Consider the following 13,836-nt stretch of genomic DNA (forward strand, 5'->3'; position numbering starts at 1 on the left):
GCCAGCACACTCCCCAGCGCTATATAACCCAGGAATAACACAGTAACTTAATGTTTGTCCAGTAGCGCTGCTGTATGTAATTTGCGCCGAATTATGTGCCCCCCCTCTCTTTTCAACCCTCTTCTCTACCGTGGTATAAGCAGGGGAGAGTCCGGGGAGCTTCCTCTCAGCGGTGCTGAGGAGAAAAAATGGCGCTGGTGAGTGCTGAGGGAGAAGCCCCGCCCCCTCGGCGGCGGGCTTCTGTCCCGCTTAAACTGTAAAATTGGTGGGGGCTCATACATATATACAGTGCCCAGCTGTATATATGTTATATTTTTGCCAAAAAGAGGTTTATATTGCTGCCCAGGGCGCCCCCCCTGCGCCCTGCACCCTTACAGTGACCGGAGTATGTGAGGTGTATGGGAGCAATGGCGCACAGCTGCAGTGCTGTGCGCTACCTCAGTGAAGATCATGAACTCTGTGGAGCCCGTCTATCCCCATGGTCCTTACGGAGTCCCCAGCATCCTCTAGGACGTTAGAGAAACTAGGATTTTAATACCTACCGGTAAATCCTTTTCTCTTAGTCTGTTGAGGATGCTGGGCACCCGTCCCAGTGTGTACTGTGTCTGCAGTTATTAAATGGCCCTTAACTCCAGAACATTTATGTGGAGACAACTTTCCTGACTTGACCATCTTCCTTGGACGTTTTCCCCCTGTGTGACTGCTCCCCAGCCTCGGAGGGTTGCATCTGTGGTCCCTAGGATCCAGTCCTGGATCCCGAACCATCGCCCCTCTAGGAGGTGAGAACTGTGCAGCCACCAATGGAGTGAGATTCTGGTCTTGGAAGACAGGATTATCCTCCGGTGCATGTGTAGGTGGGATCCGGACCAATTGTCCAACAGGTCCCACTGGAACACTCTGGCATGGAACCTGCCAAACTGAATGGCCTTGTAGGCCACAACCATCTTCCCCAGCAACTGAATGCATTGATGGATTAACACTCTTGCTGGTTTCAGAATTTGTTTGACCAGACTCTGGATCTCCATAGCCTTTCCACTGGAAGAAAACCTCTTCTGTGTCCAGTATGTGTTATGATTCCAGCACTCTAGTCAGAGAAGATCTTATGGCAAGGACCGGAGCACTGGAACGGAATGCTGGGGAAGGGAGCAGGACAGGAAAATAGCCCCTGGCGCCCTAACTCTGTTGTCTCGCCCGTGTTGTCAGAAATCCCCTGCGAGACTATGGTTTCTTGAGCCCTTGGCAGCCGCGTTTGAAGGGCGGATTATGTCTGCCCAACTTCGATGCCCCCCGGTCTTAATGAGAGACAAAGGGAAACCCGAGACAGGGTGATAACAAGAGGCCCTCTAACTAAACAACCAGGCCAGGGGCTAAGCAAACTCAAAACTATAATATGTGCGGAGAAACCGCCAGGAAAAAGGACAACCAAAATATCCACTTGTCCAATTCTCCTACCCGGCACCGCCGAGTACCAGAGAGGACTTGTGGAAGCGGAACCCTCCGCAAATGCTCCAAACACAAAATATAAAAGGTAAAGCGGCTGAGCCGCAACACACGGCAGAGCCGCAACTCACGAACACCACTGGATATAAAACGGTGATCAGTCAGGACTCCAGGGAACCAAACGACCTCTTGGGATGAGATGACAACTCCCGAATACCGGACTTCTGCGGACTGGAATGACCGGATACAGCAGGACTGGAAACAGACTCTCAGCAAACAAATCTACAAAGAAATATAACTGCATCAATTGTATTCTGACTAAAATGATCTTATTTGGTTCTAGATTTAAGAGTTTTTTTGAAATACTTTAAGATTTAGAGATTATTTGGTATTAGGTTGGGTAATTTTACTGTCTATATTCATGGATTTCTACAGATCTGAATGGTCAATCTGGCATTAATATATGGTTAAAAGAGCTTCTTGGTTTTAAGGGTAATAAAAATTCCATGAGCATCATTCTCATAAGAGTAATAAAAATTAGGAGGTTTATGAAAGATTTATAAACATAATGATTGAGAGTATCGTTATTGTTTAATCGTGATTTAAAGTAACTTCTGGCTATGAGACATTGGTTTTTATATTATTGTTTTTTAATAGTTCATTTAAGTGTATTTTAAATAATTCGAGTCCACTCTCCTTTGTTTCTCTGCAAATGTGTTAATATATATATGTATAAGAAATTTTTTGACTGCCACTGCTTGAATAGGAGTCTGCAAGTCATTAATAGATTAAATTAAATGATGGCAGCTGAGCTCCTTCTGATTACAAGTGATTACCAACAGACAGGTGTATTGCCAATTAAGGAAGCAGAGGAGTATAAAGGAGACCAGGGGCTCTAGAGGCGGTACTTCTGAGGAAACAGCCCCAGGATTGAGGCTGAGAAACGCGTCAAGCAATCCGTCTGATTACATTGCCCGACATTCTGCATGGCATCCAGCTAACCATCACGAACAGAGACTGATTTCTGCAGCACGTCCCCGACAGCATCCGCCACTCAGCGCCTCACCCAGCATCTGTTCGGCATTTGGCTCACCGCACCAAACGGAGATTCAGCTTATGACAGCTAGCAGTATGCTCCAGGTGAAGCTTGATGGAAAGTGGTGAGAGAGCATTATAGTCTTTGAATTTTTATGCCGATCTGAATGAGACTGTGAGCATTTTATCTATTATTTCTCACAAGCCCTGCACATTCTGTTGCAGTGTCCCAGAGCGGGCAGCCGGCGCCCTACGGACATAACACAATTGTTGCCCATTGCATAAGTTGGGTTAAGTATAATAACAGACTCCAAAATAGCGTCACATGCTTAATCTGTTATTGTGCAATTATAAGCTTCATAAGAAAAGCTGATCAATTCTGGACGGCATTATTGAGAAATAAGAGCTAAATAGGGATTTCACAAATAATGGAGCGGATGACATCAATGTGAATAATCCCTATATACATCACGGATGAACTTTTAAACCCTCTACCAATATATGGTTTCAAGTGTTTCAATCAGCCCACGCGTGGAGCTTACTCTAAGGAATTCCTGTTAATCACAAGAGTTACTATACATTATATAAAGGGTAGATTGATACATTGTTCCAAAGGAGACCTTAGTGAGGAATACAAATTGTTACATGTTTTGATGTGTTGCTGCTAAAAGATTTTTTAAAGTCACAGGATGTTTAGGTTTTCTCATAATTTTTATATATGAATAAGGTCATTTTTAATAAAATATATTAATACTTTAGTGACAGCGCTTCTCTCTGTGGTTCTCAGCAAACAAAGGCAGCATGCAGGAAGCTATTACCGGCATCTGTGAGAAGCCCTGGGAGTGTATTTAACAAGGAGTCCTCCAATCAGCTGCTAAAGGCTGATTAGAATAAATGCCGTGCAGCTGCCTTGCTGCACGGCCAGAGAGCAGGTGAATATCTTAATTTCCTAAAGCCTAGCAACGGGGAACGCGGTCCACCAGTGGCGTCCCCGTTGCTAGGGTCCGTGCGGCTCAGCGCGCCCGGCGTCTAGCGTTGCTAGGGAGCCGGCGGCTGTACGTGCACGGCATCTCTAGTTGCTAGGCGCCGGGCCGCGCAGACCATCAAGCGGACCCCGGCGCCTAACAGTACCCCCCCCTTGAGGAGGGGTCAAGGAACCCCTAAAGCCAGGTTTCTGAGGAAATTCCCGAAAAAATGCCCTCTTGAGCCTCGGGGCATGAAGATCCTTATCCTGGACCCAAGACCTTTCCTCCGGACCATAGCCTTTCCAGTGAACCAGAAAATACAGCCGATCCCGGGACAATTTGGAATCGAGAGCCTTCTCTACCAAGAACTCCTGTTGTCCCTGTACATCCACTGGAGATCTACCCTGAGAGATCTTCCGAGGAAATCTACTGGAAGAAACGTATTGTTTCAACAGGGAACAATGAAACGTATTTCCAATCCTGAGAGATCTTGGTAAACGTAACCGAAAGGCAACTGGGTTGACTCTTTTAATAATAAGAAATGGCCCAATAAATTTGGGTCCCAGTCTAGCTGAGGATTGTCGAAGCCTGATGTTGCGAGTCGACAACCACACCCTATCTCCCACCTTAAAAGTGCAAGGACGTCGGAGCCTGTCAGAAAATTTCTTCTCTCGAAAGGCCGCTTTTCTGAGAGCAAGGTGCACCTTTTTCCAAATGGCTCTGAGATGGGAGGTTAAGGTAAGCGAGGAGACTGAGGAATGATGAAAAAAAGAATTAGCTCTGGGGTGAAAACCAAAAACTGAAAAGAATGGAGACTCTTTAGTGGAGGAATGACAAGAATTATTGTAAGCAAATTCAGCCAACGGAAGAAACTCGGACCAATCATTCTGGAGTTTGGCTGAATACAAGCGCAAATATTGTTTCAATGATTGGTTAACTCGTTCGGTTTGCCCGTTGGATTGTGGGTGGTAACCGGATGTTAACGACAATTTCATCTTCAATGAGGCACAAAAACATTTCCAGAATTGTGCGATGAATTGTGGACCCCGATCAGAAACAATATCAGTAGGCAACCCATGAAGCCTGAATACATGGCGGAGAAACAAAACTGCCAACCCTTGGGCAGAAGGCAATCGGGGAAGAGCAATAAAATGAGCCATTTTACTAAAACGGTCCACTACCACCCATATGACTCGGAATCCGGCTGAAAGGGGAAGGTCAACCACAAAATCCATGGAAATATGAGACCACGGCCTGAGAGGAACATTTAAGGGCATAAGTTGCCCGATGGGCAAGGAACGGGGAACCTTATGCTGTGCACAAACCTGACATGAATAAACAAATTCCTTGACGTCTTTAGAAAGACCAGGCCACCATACTGAGCGAGAGACTAACTCCAATGTCTTAGAGACTCCTGGATGCCCTGAAACTTTGTTATCATGGAATTCCGTTAAAACAGTAACTCTCAAAAACTCAGGGACGTAAAGACGACCAGCAGGGGTAATTCTAGGAGCTTGGTGTTGAAGCTGTTTTAACTGGGTAAATAAATCTTGTGTGAGGCCCGCCCAGATGACCGAAGATGGAAGTATGGGGGTAACAGGATTGTTATTGTGAACCGGAAGAAAGCTATGTGACAGGGCATCAGCCTTAGTATTCTTGGAACCAGGCCTGAAAGTGATTATAAATTTGAAACGCGTAAAAAATAATGCCCAACGTGCCTGCCGGGCATTAAGCCGCTTAGCCGATTCAATCTATTGCAGGTTCTTATGGTCAGTCAATACCGAAATAGTATGTTTTGCTCCCTCCAGCCAATGCCTCCACTCCTCGAAAGCCCATTTTACCGCCAGTAACTCCCGATTACCAACGTCATAGTTGGATTCAGCGGAGGAGAATTTCCTGGACATAAAGGCACAAGGATGTAACTCCAGAGACTCCGGATCCTTTTGAGAAAGGATAGCCCCCACTCCAACCTCCGAGGCATCAACCTCCACCACAAAGGGCAATTCCGGATTAGGAAGTCTGAGGACTGGAGCCGAGACAAAGGCTTGTTTCAAGGCCCGGAAGGACAACTCAGCTTCACGCGACCAGTTGGTAGGATCCGCTCCTTTCTTTGTCAGAGCTACAATGGGAGCAACCAGGTCAGAAAAAGAATGAATGAACCTCCTATAATAATTCGCAAACCCTAAAAAACGCTTAATTGCTTTTAAATTGGTGGGTTGCGCCCAACTAAGGATGGCCTGGAGTTTCTTTGGTTCCATGGAAAATCCCTGAGGGGAAATTATGTACCCTAAAAAAGATACTTCCGTGACATGAAACTCACACTTCTCCAGCTTGGCATATAAATGATTCTCACATATGGGTCAAGTCCGTGTGTAAATTCCATTCCTGAAGACGTAGAGGAGACCATGCAGATGGGTCTCTCCCGGCTGTCTCCTGAAGAAAGAGCCAGAAGGCAAAATTCTGGTCTTTGTCTGTACTGTGGGGGTAAGGGACATTTTGCTCGTAATTGTCCGAACAAGTCGGGAAACGCTTTGACCAGGTGAATTGTGAGGGGGTTCACCTAGGTCTGCAGCTTATCTCCTCGAATAACTCCCTTTTAGTCCCAGTTAAAGTTTCCTTTGGCAGCCTCAGTTCTTCGGTGTCGGCTTTTGTTGACAGTGGAGCTGCAGGAAACTTTATGGATTTAACTTGGGCTAAGGCCTTAGGCATTCCTCAGTTACCTTTGGGTAGGTGTGTCACCATGCATGGCTTAGATGGGAGTCCGCTGTCTAATGGGATTATTTCTCTCCGTACACCCCCTGCACTACTTACAGTAGGAGCTCTACATTCCGAGAAAATCGAGTTCTTTCTTACATATTGCCCAGCAGTTCCAGTTGTTCTGGGTCACCCTTGGCTGGCCTTTCATAATCCCACCATTGATTGGCGGTCGGGGGAGATTTCACATTGGGGTACTTTTTGTGATAAGGAATGTATCACGTTTCCAGTCAGAGTAGCAGCTATCATTCCAGAACTCATTCCGGTGGAATACCAGGAGTTTGCTGATGTTTTCTCCAAAGGCAATGCGGACATTCTGCCTCCCCATCGGCCTTATGATTGTGCTATTGAGTTAATTCCTGGTGCCGCATTGCCAAAGGGAAGATTATATGCACCAAAGGGAAGATTATATGCATTATCCGGGCCAGAAACTGCGGCTATGAATGATTATGTAAAGGAGAGCCTTGAGAAAGGATTTATTAGACCATCAAAATCTCCTTTAAGTGCAGGCTTCTTCTTTGTGGAGAAAAAGGATGGCTCGCTTAGACCTTGCATTGATTTTAGAGCCCTGAATAAGATCTCAGTTAAAAACACCTATCCTTTGCCGTTGATTTCTGTACTCTTTGATCAGTTACGTTCTGCTGTGATTTTTTCTAAAATTGACCTTAGAGGAGCGTACAACCTCATCCGAATTAAATCTGGAGATGAGTGGAAAACGGCCTTCAGTACTCAGTCGGGTCACTACGAATACCTGGTGATGCCGTTCGGCCTGTCCAATGCTCCGGCAGTTTTTCAAGACCTCATTAACGATGTGCTCCGTGACTTCCTAGGGAAATTCGTGGTCGTTTACTTAGACGACATCCTGATTTTTTCTAAATCAATGGAACAACATGTTACCCAGGTGCGTCTGGTTCTTCAAAAGTTATGTGAGAATCATTTATATGCCAAGCTGGAGAAGTGTGAGTTTCATGTCACGGAAGTATCTTTTTTAGGGTACATAATTTCCCCTCAGGGATTTTCCATGGAACCAAAGAAACTCCAGGCCATCCTTAGTTGGGCGCAACCCACCAATTTAAAAGCAATTAAGCGTTTTTTAGGGTTTGCGAATTATTATAGGAGGTTCATTCATTCTTTTTCTGACCTGGTTGCTCCCATTGTAGCTCTGACAAAGAAAGGAGCGGATCCTACCAACTGGTCGCATGAAGCTGAGTTGTCCTTCCGGGCCTTGAAACAAGCCTTTGTCTCGGCTCCAGTCCTCAGACATCCTAATCCGGAATTGCCCTTTGTGGTGGAGGTTGATGCCTTGGAGGTTGGAGTGGGGGCTATCCTTTCTCAAAAGGATCCGGAGTCTCTGGAGTTACATCCTTGTGCCTTTATGTCCAGGAAATTCTCCTCCGCTGAATCCAACTATGACGTTGGTAATCGGGAGTTACTGGCGGTAAAATGGGCTTTCGAGGAGTGGAGGCATTGGCTGGAGGGAGCAAAACATACTATTTCGGTATTGACTGACCATAAGAACCTGCAATACATTGAATCGGCTAAGCGGCTTAATGCCCGGCAGGCACGTTGGGCATTATTTTTTACGCGTTTCAAATTTATAATCACTTTCAGGCCTGGTTCCAAGAATACTAAGGCTGATGCCCTGTCACATAGCTTTCTTCCGGTTCACAATAACAATCCTGTTACCCCCATACTTCCATCTTCGGTCATCTGGGCGGGCCTCACACAAGATTTATTTACCCAGTTAAAACAGCTTCAACACCAAGCTCCTAGAATTACTCCTGCTGGTCGTCTTTACGTCCCTGAGTTTTTGAGAGTTACTGTTTTAACGGAATTCCATGATAACAAAGTTTCAGGGCATCCAGGAGTCTCTAAGACATTGGAGTTAGTCTCTCGCTCAGTATGGTGGCCTGGTCTTTCTAAAGACGTCAAGGAATTTGTTTATTCATGTCAGGTTTGTGCACAGCATAAGGTTCCCCGTTCCTTGCCCATCGGGCAACTTATGCCCTTAAATGTTCCTCTCAGGCCATGGTCTCATATTTCTATGGATTTTGTGGTTGACCTTCCCCTTTCAGCCGGATTCCGAGTCATATGGGTGGTAGTGGACCGTTTTAGTAAAATGGCTCATTTTATTGCTCTTCCCCGATTGCCTTCTGCCCAAGGGTTGGCAGTTTTGTTTCTCCGCCATGTATTCAGGCTTCATGGGTTGCCTACTGATATTGTTTCTGATCGGGGTCCACAATTCATCGCACAATTCTGGAAATGTTTTTGTGCCTCATTGAAGATGAAATTGTCGTTAACATCCGGTTACCACCCACAATCCAACGGGCAAACCGAACGAGTTAACCAATCATTGAAACAATATTTGCGCTTGTATTCAGCCAAACTCCAGAATGATTGGTCCGAGTTTCTTCCGTTGGCTGAATTTGCTTACAATAATTCTTGTCATTCCTCCACTAAAGAGTCTCCATTCTTTTCAGTTTTTGGTTTTCACCCCAGAGCTAATTCTTTTTTTCATCATTCCTCAGTCTCCTCGCTTACCTTAACCTCCCATCTCAGAGCCATTTGGAAAAAGGTGCACCTTGCTCTCAGAAAAGCGGCCTTTCGAGAGAAGAAATTTTCTGACAGGCTCCGACGTCCTTGCACTTTTAAGGTGGGAGATAGGGTGTGGTTGTCGACTCGCAACATCAGGCTTCGACAATCCTCAGCTAGACTGGGACCCAAATTTATTGGGCCATTTCTTATTATTAAAAGAGTCAACCCAGTTGCCTTTCGGTTACGTTTACCAAGATCTCTCCGGATTGGAAATACGTTTCATTGTTCCCTGTTGAAACAATACGTTTCTTCCAGTAGATTTCCTCGGAAGATCTCTCAGGGTAGATCTCCAGTAGATGTACAGGGACAACAGGAGTTCTTGGTAGAGAAGGTTCTCGATTCCAAATTGTCCCGGGATCGGCTGTATTTTCTGGTTCACTGGAAAGGCTATGGTCCGGAGGAAAGGTCTTGGGTCCTGGATAAGGATCTTCATGCCCCGAGGCTCAAGAGGGCATTTTTTCGGGAATTTCCTCAGAAACCTGGCTTTAGGGGTTCCTTGACCCCTCCTCAAGGGGGGGGTACTGTTTGGCGCCGGGGTCCGCTTGATGGTCTGCGCGGCCCGGCGCCTAGCAACTAGAGATGCCGTGCACGTACAGCCGCCGGCTCCCTAGCAACGCTAGACGCCGGGCGCGCTGAGCCGCACGGACCCTAGCAACGGGGACGCCACTGGCGGACCGCATTCCCCGTTGCTAGGCTTTAGGAAATTAAGATATTCACCTGCTCTCTGGCCGTGCAGCAAGGCAGCTGCACGGCATTTATTCTAATCAGCCATTAGCATTAGAGACCTGAGACAAAGAGATCTGAATTATATGAGAGCCGACCAGAGGAAACACAAATTATGCAGTCAAGTGTCCCACATTTGGGGAAATCGCAGATGCAGCACACCCAGAGTGCAATGGGTGAGCCTTGCCCTGGGAGAAGCACCTTCCTGATCATACCTGGCAGGTAAGTAGGAGTTGGGCAAGAGCTGAGGAGGGTCGCTGCTCGGGCACCCCCCTGTCAAGTGAAGGAGATCCAACTGAGGCAGCACAAGAGAACTCTCGAAAGAAGAACAAGGCTAGAGGAAGATCTGAGACACAGAAATCTGGCTTTTACCAGAGCTGACCAGAGGAAAGCACAAACACAGTCCCCCACTACCACAAATAATGCAGTCGAGTTTCCCACATTTGGGGAAATCACAGGGGTCAGCATACCCAGAATGCAATGAATGAACCTCACCCTGGGAGAACAATCTTCATGACCATGGTATCTCCTATGCAAAATAAGTATGATTTGGGATAGGGCTGGGGAGGGCCGCTGCTCAGGCACATCTCTGTCAAGTAAAGGAGATTCAACTGAGGCAGCACAACCTAACCGTGGTTTTTTTTTCATTCTTTATACCGTCATAGTGTCATACTAGTTGTTACGAGTATACTACTATCTCTTTATCAACCAGTGTACAGTGCGGTAGTTCACGGCTGTGGCTACCTCTGTGTCGGCAGTCGGCAGGCAGTCCGTCCATCCATAATTGTATTATAATATATACCACCTAACCGTGGTTTTTTTTTCATTCTTTATACCGTCATAGTCAGTCATACTAGTTGTTACGAGTATACTACTATCTCTTTATCAACCAGTGTACAGTGCGGTAGTTCACGGCTGTGGCTACCTCTGTGTCGGAACTCGGCAGGCAGTCCGTCCATCCATAATTGTATTACAATATATACCACCTAACCGTGGTTTTTTTTTCATTCTTTATACCGTCATAGTCAGTCATACTAGTTGTTACGAGTATACTACTATCTCTTTATCAACCAGTGTACAGTGCGGTAGTTCACGGCTGTGGCTACCTCTGTGTCGGAACTCGGCAGGCAGTCCGTCCATCCATAATTGTATTACAATATATACCACCTAACCGTGGTTTTTTTTTCATTCTTTATACCGTCATAGTCAGTCATACTAGTTGTTACGAGTATACTACTATCTCTTTATCAACCAGTGTACAGTGCGGTAGTTCACGGCTGTGGCTACCTCTGTGTCGGAACTCGGCAGGCAGTCCGTCCATCCATAATTGTATTATTATAATATATACCACCTAACCGTGGTTTTTTTTTCATTCTTTATACCGTCATAGTGTCATACTAGTTGTTACGAGTATACTACTATCTCTTTATCAACCAGTGTACAGTGCGGTAGTTCACGGCTGTGGCTACCTCTGTGTCGGCAGTCGGCAGGCAGTCCGTCCATCCATAATTGTATTATAATATATACCACCTAACCGTGGTTTTTTTTTCATTCTTTATACCGTCATAGTCAGTCATACTAGTTGTTACGAGTATACTACTATCTCTTTATCAACCAGTGTACAGTGCGGTAGTTCACGGCTGTGGCTACCTCTGTGTCGGAACTCGGCAGGCAGTCCGTCCATCCATAATTGTATTACAATATATACCACCTAACCGTGGTTTTTTTTTCATTCTTTATACCGTCATAGTCAGTCATACTAGTTGTTACGAGTATACTACTATTTCTTTATCAACCAGTGTACAGTGCGGTAGTTCACGGCTGTGGCTACCTCTGTGTCGGAACTCGGCAGGCAGTCCGTCCATCCATAATTGTATTATTATAATATATACCACCTAACCGTGGTTTTTTTTTCATTCTTTATACCGTCATAGTGTCATACTAGTTGTTACGAGTATACTACTATCTCTTTATCAACCAGTGTACAGTGCGGTAGTTCACGGCTGTGGCTACCTCTGTGTCGGCAGTCGGCAGGCAGTCCGTCCATCCATAATTGTATTATAATATATACCACCTAACCGTGGTTTTTTTTTCATTCTTTATACCGTCATAGTCAGTCATACTAGTTGTTACGAGTATACTACTATCTCTTTATCAACCAGTGTACAGTGCGGTAGTTCACGGCTGTGGCTACCTCTGTGTCGGAACTCGGCAGGCAGTCCGTCCATCCATAATTGTATTATAATATATACCACCTAACCGTGGTTTTTTTTTCATTCTTTATACCGTCATAGTCAGTCATACTAGTTGTTACGAGTATACTACTATCTCTTTATCAACCAGTGTACAGTGCGGTAGTTCACGGCTGTGGCTACCTCTGTGTCGGAACTCGGCAGGCAGTCCGTCCATCCATAATTGTATTACAATATATACCACCTAACCGTGGTTTTTTTTTCATTCTTTATACCGTCATAGTCAGTCATACTAGTTGTTACGAGTATACTACTATCTCTTTATCAACCAGTGTACAGTGCGGTAGTTCACGGCTGTGGCTACCTCTGTGTCGGAACTCGGCAGGCAGTCCGTCCATCCATAATTGTATTACAATATATACCACCTAACCGTGGTTTTTTTTTCATTCTTTATACCGTCATAGTCAGTCATACTAGTTGTTACGAGTATACTACTATCTCTTTATCAACCAGTGTACAGTGCGGTAGTTCACGGCTGTGGCTACCTCTGTGTCGGAACTCGGCAGGCAGTCCGTCCATCCATAATTGTATTATTATAATATATACCACCTAACCGTGGTTTTTTTTTCATTCTTTATACCGTCATAGTGTCATACTAGTTGTTACGAGTATACTACTATCTCTTTATCAACCAGTGTACAGTGCGGTAGTTCACGGCTGTGGCTACCTCTGTGTCGGCAGTCGGCAGGCAGTCCGTCCATCCATAATTGTATTATAATATATACCACCTAACCGTGGTTTTTTTTTCATTCTTTATACCGTCATAGTCAGTCATACTAGTTGTTACGAGTATACTACTATCTCTTTATCAACCAGTGTACAGTGCGGTAGTTCACGGCTGTGGCTACCTCTGTGTCGGAACTCGGCAGGCAGTCCGTCCATCCATAATTGTATTACAATATATACCACCTAACCGTGGTTTTTTTTTCATTCTTTATACCGTCATAGTCAGTCATACTAGTTGTTACGAGTATACTACTATTTCTTTATCAACCAGTGTACAGTGCGGTAGTTCACGGCTGTGGCTACCTCTGTGTCGGAACTCGGCAGGCAGTCCGTCCATCCATAATTGTATTATTATAATATATACCACCTAACCGTGTTTTTTTTTTCATTCTTTATACCGTCATAGTGTCATACTAGTTGTTACGAGTATACTACTATCTCTTTATCAACCAGTGTACAGTGCGGTAGTTCACGGCTGTGGCTACCTCTGTGTCGGCAGTCGGCAGGCAGTCCGTCCATCCATAATTGTATTATAATATATACCACCTAACCGTGGTTTTTTTTTCATTCTTTATACCGTCATAGTCAGTCATACTAGTTGTTACGAGTATACTACTATCTCTTTATCAACCAGTGTACAGTGCGGTAGTTCACGGCTGTGGCTACCTCTGTGTCGGAACTCGGCAGGCAGTCCGTCCATCCATAATTGTATTACAATATATACCACCTAACCGTGGTTTTTTTTTCATTCTTTATACCGTCATAGTCAGTCATACTAGTTGTTACGAGTATACTACTATCTCTTTATCAACCAGTGTACAGTGCGGTAGTTCACGGCTGTGGCTACCTCTGTGTCGGCACTCGGCAGGCAGTCCGTCCATCCATAATTGTATTACAATATATACCACCTAACCGTGGTTTTTTTATACCACCTAACCGTGGCAGTCCGTCCATAATTGTATACTAGTATCCAATCCATCCATCTCCATTGTTTACCTGAGGTGCCTTTTAGTTCTGCCTATAAAATATGGAGAACAAAAAAGTTGAGGTTCCAAAATTAGGGAAAGATCAAGATCCACTTCCACCTCGTGCTGAAGCTGCTGCCACTAGTCATGGCCGAGACGATGAAATGCCAGCAACGTCGTCTGCCAAGGCCGATGCCCAATGTCATAGTACAGAGCATGTCAAATCCAAAACACCAAATATCAGAAAAAAAAAGGACTCCAAAACCTAAAATAAAATTGTCGGAGGAGAAGCGTAAACTTGCCAATATGCCATTTACCACACGGAGTGGCAAGGAACGGCTGAGGCCCTGGCCTATGTTCATGGCTAGTGGTTCAGCTTCA

At 45.2% G+C, this 13,836-nt stretch overlaps 1 non-coding gene and 1 pseudogene across 1 annotated transcript; both read right to left on the bottom strand.

Annotated features, from left to right (window-relative positions):
• Positions 1 to 9,587: 9,587 nt before the first annotated feature.
• On the bottom strand, positions 9,588 to 9,742 carry LOC135038316 (U1 spliceosomal RNA; annotated as a pseudogene).
• Positions 9,743 to 9,894: 152 nt separating this feature from the next.
• Positions 9,895 to 10,058, bottom strand: LOC135038312 (U1 spliceosomal RNA). The gene has a single exon (XR_010232692.1). It is a non-coding gene; the product is annotated as a U1 spliceosomal RNA (small nuclear RNA).
• Between the last annotated feature and the right edge of the window lie 3,778 nt (positions 10,059 to 13,836).

The sequence above is a fragment of the Pseudophryne corroboree genome, unplaced genomic scaffold (genome assembly GCF_028390025.1).
Source record: "Pseudophryne corroboree isolate aPseCor3 unplaced genomic scaffold, aPseCor3.hap2 scaffold_707, whole genome shotgun sequence".
Classification (NCBI taxonomy): Eukaryota; Metazoa; Chordata; class Amphibia; order Anura; family Myobatrachidae; genus Pseudophryne; species Pseudophryne corroboree.